Source organism: Camelus bactrianus, chromosome 8, assembly GCF_048773025.1.
Source record: "Camelus bactrianus isolate YW-2024 breed Bactrian camel chromosome 8, ASM4877302v1, whole genome shotgun sequence".
In the NCBI taxonomy this organism is placed as follows: domain Eukaryota; kingdom Metazoa; phylum Chordata; class Mammalia; order Artiodactyla; family Camelidae; genus Camelus; species Camelus bactrianus.
Window position 1 is genome coordinate 94,783,517 of NC_133546.1, and position 15,085 is coordinate 94,798,601.

Here is a 15,085-nt window from a genome sequence, read left to right on the forward strand (position 1 = left end):
GATGACTGGATAAAGAGACTGTAGTATATTTCTCCAATAAACTACTATTCAGCCATAAAATAATAATAAAGTATTGCCATTTGCAGCAACATGAATGGACGTGGAGAATGTCATTGAAAGAAAAGTAAGCAAGAAAGAGAAAGAAAAATACCATATGAGATCGCTCACATGTGGAATCTTAAAAAAAAAAAATCAAAAAACAAAGACACAAAAAGATAAACTTATCTACAGACCAGAAACAGACACAGAGACATAGAAACCAAACTATGGTTACCAGAGTGGAGAGGGTGTGGGAAGGAATATATTGGGAGTTCAAGATTTGCAGATACTGAGTATGTATAGAATAAACCACAAGTTTATACTGTATAGCACAGGAGAATATATTTAATATCTTATAGTAACTTATGTTTAAAAGAATATGAAAATGAATACAGGTATGTTCCTATTTAACTGAATTGTTGTGCTGTACACAAGAAACTGACACAACATTATAAACTGACTAGACTTCAATGAAAATATTTTTAAATAGACCAAAAATGAAAAAAAAGAAAAAGGATATTATGAAACCAAAAGAATAAAGTACTGACTCAGGCTACAATATGGATGAACCTTGAAACTTTATGCTAAAATAAGTCAGACACAAAAGGACAAATAGTGCCCTTTAAAGTGAACTGTATCTAAGCGTTTACTGTACTACTTCTGTAAATTTTCCGGAGGTTTGAAGTCTATCAATATCAAAATAATTGTATTATTCATTAGAATCTTAAAACGCTTCCTCACAGGAGGGCTTTAATTATTAAATGCAGAAATGCATGTAAAGCTCCTGGAAAAACACTTTGCACGTCCACACACAGACACTGCTGTCACTGCCGCTCAGAGGGTGGTGCCAGCGCTGATGAGGGCTGCCTCCACTCGCTGCCCTGCAGACAGGAGTGAGGGCCTGGTCTCTGACAGGCAGGGTGAACGTGACCCTGGGTCAGACACAGCCATGCCCCAGACTCTGCGTTACCCAACTTTCTTATACAAACTGCAACATGTAATGTAAACACGCTACAGGGATGTATCTTACAACACAGGGAATACAGCCAATGTTTACAGTAACTATAAATGGAGCATCTATTGTACACCTGAAACATATCATATTTTAAATCAGCTATATCTTTGTAAAAAATTAAAAAATAATTTAAAAATGTTATCACTTTAATATTCAATTCGGTTTTTAAGTAACTACTAAACAGCTTAGAATGTATAAAAGCATTTAAGTGTGCTGTTTGTTTACATATTTATTTACTTTCAGCCTCCTGCTAAAAGAGAAATTAAACAATTTTTTTAAACACACCTTAACAACCATAACAACAAAAAGGCAAAACTGAAAGTGAAGAGAAATTGGAGATTCAATACTTAAATGAAACCAGGGGGAGGTAAAGTCATAAAAATGGATTCCCTGGAGTCAGGGCAAGTGTTAAAGGCCGACTAGAAATTCAGATGTAAGATTCTTGGCAGCTAAAGCAAAAAGAAAAGATCATGGGGGGGGTGGTAGAGGGTGTGCTTAGCGTGCACGGGGTCCCGGGTTCAAGCCCCAGGGCCTCCACTAACAGATAAATACACCTAATTACCTACCCCCCCCAAAAGAGTCCCAAAGAAAAGAAAAAGAGAAATTTCTTTCCAAAAAAACCTGATATTAAATTTGGATTAAATACTTAAAAAAAAAAAAAAAGAAATATAGAAAAGATGAATGACACTGTGAAGGAAAAGCCCAGCTGGGCTAACGAGCTAAGTCACAAATCTAAGTGTGATAAGTGTCAGTTTCCTGATCTAAGTATTGCTGAGCTAACTCGTAAATCTGAAGTTTAGTGTCAGTTGAATGGGCTAATAAGTTAACTTGTAAATCCAAGGTCAACAATTGTCAGTAAAGTGGTCTGTTGCAAATTCATAAGCTTCAGTGTACTGATTCCTTGCTTTTTGTTGTTTGAGCCTTATTGGCTAATAGCCCCTTACTTGTAATTAACCCTATAGAACCTCATGTGCAGGTCTTGGAGGTGCTCAGAGCTTCGGAACAGAAGCCCCTCTGAGCCCGCCGGCGTAATAAATCTCAGTGCATGTTTCTTGGCTGGCCTGTTGTTTCCATAACAACACAAGCGATAATGCCCTTGAGATAAATCTGTGATGGCTGCTGTCAGGTCCCCATGTATCACGTGGCAAAATCTGAAACATCTTTCTCACCACTCAGAGTCATCATAAGCCCACCCCACACCTCCCGCTGTTAAATGCAGGAGCACAGGCAGGGCCCGGCTTTGCTCTCTCTGTGTCATCACAGTGAGACAGGATGGAAGGGGCAGAGCACAGCCATTCAAGGAAGGCCACAGCAATTAACATCAAAATGGTGAAGGATTCAACCCCCAATAGGCCTTGAGGCTCAGGATGAAGAGATTTAACTTCTAGCAGAGTTTGAGCTTCATCATACACCCATTGTAATAGTAACATGGTGAATAACATGACCCAAGGCACCATGGCAGTCCCAAGGCTAGCCACAAAATGTCAAAGGGTGGGAAATGGCCAACTCCCTGGGAATCCCAGCCCCTTGCCCTTAGGCTGGTCCTTCTATATATTAGCAAATGAAACCCCAAGCCCAAGGAAACGAGCAACACAGCGCCACCTCGCGGTCACCCCTCTCTCTCCCTCTTCGGAGAAAGCCCACACTCTGTGGAGTGTGTACCTACTTTTAATCTGAGCACTCAAACCCCACACCTCGTGGCCTTTCTCTTGCCTTTCAATGTGTCTCTGTGAATAAATCTACCTTTCCTCAACACTGGCTTGCTCTTGAATACTTTACTGCACAAAGCCAAGGAACAAAATCTGGTGGGACACATCCCAGGGGCTCAACCAAACCCTGGGACACAGCCCTTCTCATGCCTCACGTTTTTTTCCTTGTATCAACAGGACTGGGTTGTGAAGGGAGCTCTGAGGCCCCAGCTAAGGGACAGAAGCTGCCCCCAGGGCTCGAATCGGAGGGCAGCCTCTTTCCATGCAGGGGCCTTGGGGTCTGCCCGGTTCTCTGTGTTTCCCTGTTTTGCTGACTCCCCAGCCACAGAGCGTTCTCCCTAGGCCTGTCCCCACAAAACCCTTCTCTCCAAAATACAAGCACATCATGTCACAGTCCTCTTGTTCAACCAGGAAATGTTCAACCCACTATTTCCCTCCCCAGTAAAGTACCTAACTGTCCTCCCTCCCATCCCAACACTTCTTTCTTTGTGAGAACTCTGCACTCCCCACACACCATCCTGAACGCAGGTGCCTTGCTGGCTGGGACCGAGATGTTTCAGTCTCACACAGCCTGCATCCTTTCACTTTCCCCTTGTTACCATAAAAAAGCCTTTCCTGAGTCACCCACAAATCTGATTCTGAACTTCATAATCTGCTGAGGTTGCAGTCACTGTGTGCATACCTCCCAGGTTTTGACTAAGTTTCCTTCACGAGATCTTCATTAAGGAGCTTCATCAAGAAGTTGAAAGAGGATATTCTTACATCTGAGCGGAGGAGACTGCAAAAAATTTAAATGGCTTTGAAGAGAGAGTTAACCAGGGACAGAGAGGTCGCAGGTCCTATTCAAAAGTGTCATGAGGCAAAATGTTCTTCAAAGGCTCAGAGTGGCTTCTGAATGTGGAGGCAGCAGGGAGGAGGTGACACGCAGTGAGTGGGGTGAGTGACACAGGGTACGCTCCCCCATCTGGGGAAGAATTGGATTTTGTTCTAGTGTTCCAAACAAATACTTACTACCTTTTTCTCCTATTGTCACATACCATTTCCTACGATTTAAGAATATCAATGACAGTCATTTGGGCCACTTGGGAGAAGCAACAAGATGCCATTCACAGGGCTGGGACATGATAGCCACACCAGTCTAGGTTGAAAGACCAGTGGGGTTATTTCCATGGTGATTACGGGCATGCAGCAAACTCCCCAGCTTCAATGACCTCATCTCAAAGGTGGGGCAATAAAACTACCAAGAAAAGTGCGTGATGATTATGGAAGACATCTGTTTACTAGGTAAGTGCCCGTGACAGCTGCAGCTTAATGGGGAATGAGTATGATTAACAAGGCCCTGTCTACCTGGCCACACGCTCCATGCCTTCCTGACTTGGTGCAGCAGCACAGTTTGTTTAGCTGAGATGAACGCCCCCAGAGCAGCCCCGACGGGAAAGCTCGCAGCTCTGCATTACGAGGCGTGTTCTTTCCTTCTCAGTGCTGATCACAGTTTGCTGTCATCTGTTTTTATGTTTATCCCTTTTGTAACTTCCTCTCCTCCCGAGTTTTTGCTCAAGCAGTGCAGGGCCAGGTGTGTCTTGCGGCCTGCCCGATATTCTGGGCTGGAAACAGCCGACCACACATCTGGCTCTGGTGTTGAACGGAGAGGGCAGAAGGCCCTGGGGCCCATGCTGAACAGAGGCCCCTGCACCCAAAATTATGGTCTGACTTTGGGCAAATTACACAGTCTTCTTTACCCTGAGATTCCTCATCTGTCCATGAAAATAACTTCCCACGGCTCACAGAGTTACCAAGATTAAAGGGAATCACCAAATTCACAACCTATTCAAGGGGCTACCAGTGCGCCCTCAACAGACAAATGCTGCCTTTACGGCTCTGATACACGCCAAGCGGGGCGGCCGCACACAGTGAACACTGCTAAGTGCCAGTGTGTTAAGTGCTTCATGAGTGCTACAATACTCTTTAGAACTTACAACAATCCCAGGAAGAAACGAATATTATAATGCGCATTTCACAGATTCACCAACAGGTTAAGAGAGGTTGCATTCTAGTCCAAAGCCGTATGGTGAGGAAATGGCTATTTAAACCGGAATCTGGGCCCAGGCCTAGGCTCCATCTCTCTCCCATCCACCTGACAATTTGCCTATGAATTCCACCTGTCCAATACACAAGTTTGCAGCCAGCCAGCTCTTAAATGCAATGTGTGCCACCATTTGTCAATGTTGGTTAATTACCATAAACTGTTCTCAGAAACCACTACAGAAAAGAAAGGTGGACTTAAGGAATTCTGAATTGCGATCTCCTGTAATGTGCAGAAACCCTTCCCTACACCACCAAATCCAAATGTATGCTTCTTCCTTGTTTATGTTTGCACACGGCTTATTAAAGAAGAAGGTACCTGCAGTAATTCCATCTCGGTTGCTTTCCAAGTTTGCAGGTTATCCATAATCAGTCGGTGAATGAAAATACTACAATGTGAATGAAAATACTTCAACCATGTCAGTAAACAGAGAATGCTGAATCCAAGTCATTAGCGGCTGCCGCCAACCCCAGCGAGGACAGGCCTGCAGCCCAGCAGCTGCAGCGACTCACAATGGTGCCCTCTGAGCAGACTCAGAATAAGAAAGGACAGGATACTGGCCCTAGATAGCTAGGTGCTTGTTTAAAGAATGAATTCAGGGAGTCCAAAATATATGCTTCCTCCCATACATAGAAAAGCACTAAATTCTTGAACTTGAGATACCTGGCTTTCTTTAGATAACAAGCAATCTTTTACTGTTCCAACAATCTGGTCTTTGTTGTAAAGCTCCTATATATCCTAGCTCCTCCTCAACCTCTTGGGAGCAGTCCCTCAGAGAGATCTGAGAGGCTGTCATCACGGCTCGAGTCGTCCTGCCAAATAAAACATAACTCTTAACTATTAGGCTGCACATGTATTTCAGTCAACAGTTTTGGTCACCATGAAGGGACCCAGAGCAGACTTTCTCCACCTGAACTCTCCAAGTATCTGGAACCTTGGTACCATATGTGGCCCTTTGTTCCCATCTGCCTCCTCGGGGAGTCCAGATGAATTTGGGTGAGTCTCTCTTGGTTCTCGGAAATCACATATTGTTTGATGATCCTGAGTTTTATTTGGTGGTGTTTCCAGGTAACTGGCCCTCCAGTTGAAAGATACTGTGGTGAATTACCCACCCAGTGGAGACATACTGGGTGGGGCCTGGTTGAAAGATAACGGGAAATACCCACTTTGCGGAGACGTCCGAAGAGGGGCTGGTGGAAACATACCAGGAAAATACTCACCCAGTGGAGACGTCCCGAGTGTGTCCAAGTTGAAGGACACTGGGTTCAGGGCTGAGTGGTTAGGTAAGAGGTTGTTCTAATGTTTTCCTCAATTTGGTTACCTCCATTGAATTTTTCAGGATAAAAGTAAAACTCTTATGAGTAACCTTTCAACTCCAAAAATGGGATCCTCATCCTGGCTGGTAACAGCTTTCTCTGGTGACAGAGAATCTTGCAGGAGTGGTAGAGGCAAAGACTTCATGCCATAGAGTTGTCCCTGAGGGAAATCTTACTAGCAAATTTATTCTGAGAACCCGACCTTACAATGTGGAATAGAACTTTCAAAAAAAAAAAAAAATAAAAAACAGAAAAGAAAAGAAAAAATGACAGATTACCAGCCTCCAACTATTACCCCAGCCAGGTTTATGTACGTACAAAATTTACAGCATTAATTGGGAGTTAGAAAAAAAAAAAACTCACTATGAAATTAACTAACCAGGCCTGATAAAAAACATTTTTTGGAATTCTGAACTTATAAAAACAAAATCCCTGTTAGGGGGAACTTGGATTTCTCTTCCTGTGTCCTTGAAATGTAAACGTTTTATCTTTCTCTGGGTGTTTTAAGTGTGTGTATGTATGTATATATAAGTTTACTTTTTTTTTTAAGGAAACCTTGGACTCTGCCATACAAAAGGTTCAAGTATTGTGTACATATGGTGGCCACGCAAATAAATTGGGATTATAAGCAATTCTTTGTACCAATTGTCAGATATTTTGCCATCTTAAACTTTGTTTCACCAGCCTGGACCACAACGCCTTTAGCTTTTGAAGACTAAACCTTTGAATTTTATTTAGGCAACACCCCCACCCTCATGTGGAAGAGCCTCTTCATCTTATTGGTTTAAAATCACTATATATATATTATATATATATTATATAATAATAATATATATATTATTATATATATATATATATATATATAAATTGATGGCCATATGATGGATCCTTTAATTTGGAAAAACTTTTAAATTGGTGAAAGTTGAAAGAGATCTCATTATAAACAGCTGTTTTATTGGTATCTATTAAAATCAATTTTAAAGGTAGAAAAATATATCTAATGGTTAAGCTAAGAACTTAGTGAAAAAAATAAAACTGGTTTGAAATGCTACATTTGTGTTTTTCCTTTCCGATAAATGGTTCTAGGGATGCTAATAAAAACTTAGAATTATTAATGTTAATTAGGTTGAATAACTGGAAAAAGGATTTGTTAAATGGTCAAAAAATAAAAGATAAGGGGCTTATCCCAAGTGGATAAATATTTTTATATGGTTATTTTGAATGAGATAAATAAAATGGACATTTTTGGATTTAGGTACAAGGTTTTGATACTACACTACATAAAGTAAAAAAAAGGGCCAAAGAGATCACCTACTGCCCCCCAACATTAAAGTTCAAACAAGTCCGTTTTATTTGCCGCAGTTTAAAATATATGTATATATAGACTGAAATACTTGATCAATGATTGGGACAACAGACCAATTAATCAAATTAAAAACTGAGAAGAGTCTAAGCTCTTTGGCTGAAACTTGGGCATCCTAGAGACTTTTCTATAAAATTAGATACAATGCACAAAAAAAAAAAAAAGGCTTCTGGCACTACTTCTAGAAATAAGAATTATTGATTAAAACATAAATATAAAAATTAAAGGTATAAGATTTAATAAAATTGAGATAAAAGTTTGTAAAATTGGTATATTTAAATGGTCTTTATATAAAAGTTTTGCTTAATTATGTTGTGGGATAGATATGTTTCAATGGAAAAACGCTTCCCCTTCTTGGTATTACAAGGCTGGGCACAAATCTGTCCCTCAGAAAATATTAATTGAACAAAGTAAAAGAAACCAACAGAGTTACATGAGCCGTCCAGTATAACGTAAAACTAAAAACTAATATTCAGTGGCTAATAAAAAAATATAATAAGAGGTTTACCCTGGGTTTAACTTATAACTCAAGGAAAAGAGACCTTACTAAATGCCTTATGCAAGCTTTGGAAAACATGATAAATTAAACCTTAAGGTTTTAAAACATGGAATTCTTTGTTTACAGCTCTTCTCACTGATAAAAAAATGCCAATTAAGGAGAGAAAATTGGGTCTGCGTGACAGAGCAGTTCTCTGGGGAATTGGAAGATTGTGTCTTTGTCTTGCAGATCAGAAATGGAAATACAGCAAACAGTGACCTAGGACTGAGCCTAATTAGCTCAACGAAATAAAATTTAAGGCCAAGAAATTTTTGGCATTTTAGAACTCAGAACTCTGACGTGTCCTTCAGACTTTGTCAAGAAATCTTAAATGTCTGTTTCATAAATAGCAAGCCTTAGTGATTTGAGCAAGCAAATTCACTTTACTCCAACTATTATTATACCTATCTTATAAGTAAGTTTTAAAGTGAAGCTATGAGATCTCTAGCTTTTGTCTGTTTATAAGACTGTATACACATTATTGATGTGAGATATTTCTACAGCTAAAAAAAATCAAAGTCAAAGAGATCTGCTTAATTGACGTAAAAAATAAGAGCTTGAAAATTAAGTATTTTTAAAATAAAAACTGAACAAATTGATTTTCAGTGTCACGTGAACTGGAAAATATTCAATATTAAGATAATATTTGATATTGTTTAGTTTAAGAATGTTCTAATTAATATAGACATCTTTAAAGACATCAATATTAAGTATAATGCTTTTACTGTACCTAGGTTTAATGAAAGTCAAATAAGATCCTGTTATATCTGTTGCAGATTTGTCAAGAAAAAAAAACAGTAATGTGGTGTGGTAAAATTTTAAGTAAATTAAATGCAAATGAGATGAGAGCTTTGGGTAAATTTTTAAAATATATTTTTAAAATGTATGCTTAAGATAATCTCTAAATGTTTGGTATCTTTAAATTTTAGAGTTGTGCTAAATTAAGTCAAATGATAGGATTTTATTAAATAGCTATGCCATTTTCAGATAAAATAAGATTGAAATATGAATTACTTAACATGTAACTTCCTCTTACAGAGAAAATAAAGGTGTTTAGAAATACTAATAAATGGATGATGCCACCCTGAAATAGTCTCTATTATTAAGGGAATGATCTCAGTATCCTAGGAAAGTAAGATAAATGTGCAAAGGAAGATATAAGAATGGAATTATATTTTGTTAATGAAAAATAGTGAATTTCTCCTGAAGCTGGTTACTTCTGAATGGAAGAGAAAATAAGGGACACACTAATATGAGTAGAGAAAGCTATGGAAAGCTTGTAGAAGAGGAACCCTGAGGAAAGTTTCATACGTGGTCGGAATTGGCTAAGTTTAGAATCAACTTGGGCAAAGTAAATGAATCTTAGAAGTAAGCAGGTACAAGACTAGATTTGGTTTTCTCGCTGTTAAGAGGAAAAATTTTTCTTAAAATGTTAATCCACCTTCAGTAACAGATTGTAAAGCTTCTTATACCACTTAACTGATCTGTTCTGCCATTACCTTTGACGCATTTTCTTGTTAATGAATTAGTACTACGTTACAGTGATCTATATGTTTATCTGACCAAGTGTTCTGAAAACCTTTAACAAGCTCCCCAAATATCAATTTCTAATTAAAGTTATTTTAATCTCCAGTTAAGTTTGGGATGCTACGGAAGGCCCCTGAAACATCCCAAAGAGAGATTTTAATCTAGTAAATTTCATTTGGCATGTTAAATAACACGGTATTGTCAAATGAATAATAAATCTTCTAAGGTTATATTGTATGAGAAAATATTATTAATATAGATATTGTAGAAATTATATGGACTCCCCAAAATTCTGGTATATCTGAAATGGTACCAGTGATAATTCTGGGTATAGTGACCAGGTTTCTTTATCGATTATAGTGTAACGGTGTTTAACCATGATTTTAAATCTTTTGTCATTTATAGACAGTTAATGGTTGTCTTCTGATGGTTTTGCAAAATGCTTGCTCTTCAAGGAGATTTATTGATTTCTAATAAATTTCAAACTATAGCAGTGAACTAAACTGGGTAAGAAATTTTAAATTTCCAATGAAAACTGTGATTAAAAGAATTAGTTACATGGGACTGAGTAAACTGGTGAATATGTTTATAAATTTTGATTTTGTTTAAAATACTACTGGCTTTTAACCTGTTTCCCAGACATAAAGAATCTCTTCTCTTTAAGCTAGCTATGATTCAAAGCAATTTGATAAATTATACCTATGTAATCAGACTTGGAACAGTTATCTTTTCTCTCTATCTGATCCCTCAATAGACTAAAAACTCTTAGGTCCCCAGTGGCTCTATCAGACAAATGAGGAAGATCATCTCCTAACAGATATAGGAATCTCAAGGTATTTTAAGGATTTTAAAGAGAAAAGAATTTACCTAAATTTGTAAGGCAGAAATCCATGACAAGCCGTTGACGGGTCTTTCCTGGCCTTAGCAAACATTATTAACATTCTACCCTGAGAATCCTAATTAAAATTTCCAACACAGCCAATTTAAAAAAGCCTATATGATCAAATAATCAGACAACATGTAAATAAATTAATCTTGACATGGCTTTATTTGAGAAAAATAGGATAACTTTAGAGAGAAAAAAGATTATATTTTAGTGGATATTAAATTCTAGTTTTGTTAATTGACGTCCGTATTTACTAACACACTTCCCAATCATTCCTTGCTGTTATGTCACATTGCTGTACAGTTTAACTGAATTATTAATAGGATAATCTAGCTTTGTTTCTGAAGCTTACTAATCTATCCTTGGGTAAAGTTCCAATGCCCCATGACCTGCAGCCAGGGGATTATACAAACTGGAACAGGCATGACTTAAAGAACTGTCTCCAACCTGAATGGAAGGACCCTTTATCAGGTACTCTTAAATAGACCATACACACCAAAGCTGAAGGAAACGGACTTTCGGGTTCATTTCCTATCAGAAATAGCCCCTGCCATGCACTGGCCTATAGAGCACTGCTCACCTTAAAACAATGCCCAAATGGAGAAAAAGCTACCAGGCCAGGATGAGAAGAAGACGATATCTGAGGTAGACAGCTGACCCAATACACCATACCAGGGCTGCATAAAAATTACTGTGATAATTTCTCCTACCTTTGATTATGAACTACTCCTATTGTTAAGTTTATGGTAAATTACCTATGTCTAGTTCTTCTGTGTTACCTTGGTGGGTTTCCCTACTCCAAGGCTCTAACTAGATAGCCCTCAGAAACGTTATTCTAAAAAGAAATTATAGTTCTGTTTAGGCCTCTGTTGATCTTACAAGGTGGGAGACCTCACCTGACCAATTAATACCTGCTCTGAGACTGACCATAAATATGAACTTTCTCATAAGATAACTCAAACTCAATCAGAAACACAAGCAAAATTTTAACCCCAAAATACAACTTCCCGACTATTAAATTCTTAATCGTGACTTTATTAACGTTACTAGCTGTATTACTTATATCCTGTCTATTTTATAAAGTTGTCTGTTACATTTCCCAAAGTGTAACTAGGCCTACAAAATTGATGATGGCTAAACATCTTGAAAAAATAGATAAAATTTATAACCCTGAATAAAGTAATTGTAATAGTGTGATTCTAGGTATGGCAATGAGCAATGAAGGGAAAACACTTCCTGGATCATAACAAACAAGTAAGACAGGTGATCCAGAGAATTTTTAGTATCAACAGGGCCTGATAAAAAACTAACACCTTGAATGGCAACTCAGAAGATTCTTCACCTGAACTAGGATTGAGCCATCCTAGCACCATGGGACAAAATTGGTCATGAAATGTCTCTCAAAATATTGGCAGAATTTAGGACCAAGGGGGAGCACAATGAATGAAAATACTGCAACCATGTCAGTAAACAAAGAATGCTGAAACCAAGTCATCAGCTGCTGCTGCCACCCCCAGCGAGTGCATGCCTGCAGCCCAGCCTCTCAGCCACTCACAGTGGTGCCCTCTGAGCGGAATCAGAGTAAGAAAGGACAGGATACTGGCCTTAGATAGCTAGGTACTTGCCAAAGGGATGAATTCAATGACACAAATGTTTGCTTACTCCCATACATAGAAAAGCACTAAATACTTGATCTTGAGATATCTGGTTTTCTTTAGATAACAAGCAATATTTTATTGTTCCAACTACCTGGTCTTTATTGTAAAACTTCTATATATCCTAGCTCCTCCCCTACCTCTTGGGAGCAGTCCCTCAGAGTGATCTGAGTGGTTGCCATCCCGGCTCGAGTCCTCCAGCCAAATAAACATAACTCTTAACATTTAGGCTGAACGTTTATTTCAATGAAGTCCCAGAATAGACACAACTCATCAATTATGTAATGGAACACACTGGATCAGGAAACAAAAGGGTGTTTTATTCTGGAAAAACTACGGTTTCCTCTTTTTTCCTGTCATTATACAATCACACCAGATCTCATTAATTTGCTGTCTGCTCATCTGGCAACCAAACTCAGAGAAGAGTCAACTCAGCAGAGTGCTTTACTCGGGAAAACACCCCGCAGCAGCACTGCAGGCTACCTGCCTTCCCACACGCTCTGCTGAACCTTGGTGTCCTCCGTGAAGACCAGGACAACAGAGCTGTTCCCAAAAGCTGCGAAGTCCCACAAGTTAAATAAATCATTTTATTTTATATGATATTTTACGTATATACCCATCTCTGAAAACAGCTTTACTAGAAGCCCAAATCTTCAGCATCACTCTGGAAAGGCAAATCTGGTCCGCAAGGGAAAACAAGACTTAAGACGAAGCTAAGGCTTCCAAAGTACTCTCCACGACCTAAGGCCTCCAAAGTCCCCTGCAGGACCTTCAACCAAACTGCCTGCAGGCCTGCAGCTGCAGGCGGCAACATGTCTGCTTTTAAAGCAACCCCTTCCTGCCCTCGGGCACTACAATGTCCCTCTATGCCCTCCCTTCTCAGGGTAAGAGCAGCCGCTGCAGAACCTCACAGGGCAGCACTGACAGGACTGGACAAAGAGGATCAGAGCAAAACTAAGCCTTCTGATTACACGAGCTTGTCACTCTGTCACTTTAAAGATGAAGATATATATATAGAGAGGCGGGGTGATCTTGCTCAAAGTCACACAGCTAATAAGTGGCAAAGTCTATAACTCTGTTCTTCCCTCCGGCGTGACGCCCCAGCTGGGACGCCCACAGGGTTCTCTCGTGCCTGCCTGAACAGTCCTTTACTGGCATTCATAAAACACCACAGCGTCTGACCCTAGCCTAATTTTTCAGCATCTTTTCCCTGCAGTCTGGCAGGAACAAGCGGTTCGGCCATTGTATGACTTCTGGCTCCCAGAAGCCTCCGTGCTCAGGCTGGTCTTGCCTGTGCATCCAGCACCCTGCTCAAAGGCTCTTCCTCCCCTGCAGGAGGACGTTTCCACTCTCTGCAGGGACACCCCCTCAGGGAAGCCCTCTTCTCACCCTCAGCTCAGCAGGTGTCCCAGGCCACATCCCGAGCTGCCCCATTAGGACTGCGCGTGCCCAGGTTTGCTAGTCAGACCAGCAGCCTCAGAGCCAGGGATTATGCCCGGGTCACCCTGCAAACCTACTGCCCGCCTCACAGCCCCCAGCCAGCAGGTCACCTGGAAGTAGCAGCAAGTGCCCCACCCAATCCCGAAGTCTCTTCATTTGCCAGCACCGCTGATGACTGGTCTCCATACTTTGGTCAGTTTTGCACAAAACAGCAGCTTCCACTGTGAAGCAGGGGGTTTTCTCTTCTGCTCCCCATCCTTACTGGAAACGTCTAGGGAAATGAAAAGGCCTTTTCTTAACCCTTTTCTGATGACACCCTCCCACCCACAATACTCACATCCTCAAGAGATTTGGGTCTACCTGATTTTGTTTCCCTTACGCTAATGGGCTCAAAACACTGCGGGGATCTTTCTCTTTTGAGGGTATTTTTACTCAGTTTATCGGCTTTAATCTGTTTTTGTCTCTCTCTTCAATATCCCTAGAAGTTGCCACTTCTTATTCCCTTCAGCAGCCTCCCTCCCAACATCTAGTCTAGGAAATCAGCTGTGATGCGGGGCCGGGGGGAAGTCACAGAAGATGCAACTAAGGCACAGAGAGGTGACTTAATTTGCCCGAGAAGATCAGCTTCAATCCCCAACACTGTGTGTCACGTCCCTCTGTTTAACTCTTATGCTAAGCAAGCGATCTATTTGTAGATTATGGTTATAAACAGATGAGGTATGAAAATACATACAAGGACACACATCAACTCTAAGATGTTCATTATCTCCACTATTTTGTTTCTATTTATTTTATTTCTATTAAAAAAATATTAAGAACCTCTGCAGTCAATATAGCAAAATGTTACTGGGCTTTAAATACAGAATATAGAGGTTTTAAGTGTGTCATTACTCATCCTTATTTGTATGTTCACAAGACAAAGTGATTTGAAAGTCTCTCTCCCCTCCCCCTACTCACTACTGGCTCTCACCTGAGCTTCCAAACCACACATATAACAGCCTTTCACTTTACCCACAGCTGTACTCATCAGTTATCCCCCAGAACTCCCTCTACAGCTTTCCCTCCTCAGAGCACAACAGGACCATCATGTACCTCATTAATCCACCCAGAAACCTGTTCCTTCCTCCATCCTACCTTCACAGACAGCATTCATCCTTTCCTTTTTACCATCTAAACATGCCTTCAATCTGTTCGCTTTTACACACTGACCGTCCAACCGGTCAAGTGGAAGCCACCAACACTGCCCACATGGACTCACGAGTCTCCCAAGTGGCCCCAAAGCCACTCTCCCCTACTTCAGACAAATGGTATTCTGTCAATCCCACGCTTTTAGGACTGATTTCAAACCCACTGTTCTTAGAAGAAAGTCTAGTTCTTCACCTGATGAAGGTCTTTGCCATCAAATTGTCAACTCAGGGAGGGGAGGACACGCCCTCTCCCCTAGGACCCGCCCTCTGGCAGAGCATCAGCATGGGAGGACCTGCTGAGCTACACCAGCCTGTATTCTAAACCTG

The 15,085-nt window shown here is 40.2% G+C and overlaps 1 protein-coding gene across 48 annotated transcripts in view; it reads right to left on the reverse strand.

Moving 5' to 3' along the window:
- LOC141578437 (uncharacterized) overlaps positions 1-15,085 on the reverse strand; it is a 511,397-nt gene that overhangs the window by 312,316 nt on the left and 183,996 nt on the right. For 44 of the 48 annotated variants that reach the window (XM_074368840.1, XM_074368860.1, XM_074368859.1 and 41 more), the window contains one exon: positions 13,682-13,842. The exons of 3 other annotated variants lie outside the window; for them this stretch is intronic. The gene's annotated coding sequence lies outside the window, so the exon portion shown is untranslated. Of the gene's footprint in view, positions 1-3,445; positions 3,542-13,681; positions 13,843-15,085 lie in introns of all 48 variants that reach the window. One more of the 48 variants, XM_074368842.1, reaches the window with a different exon arrangement.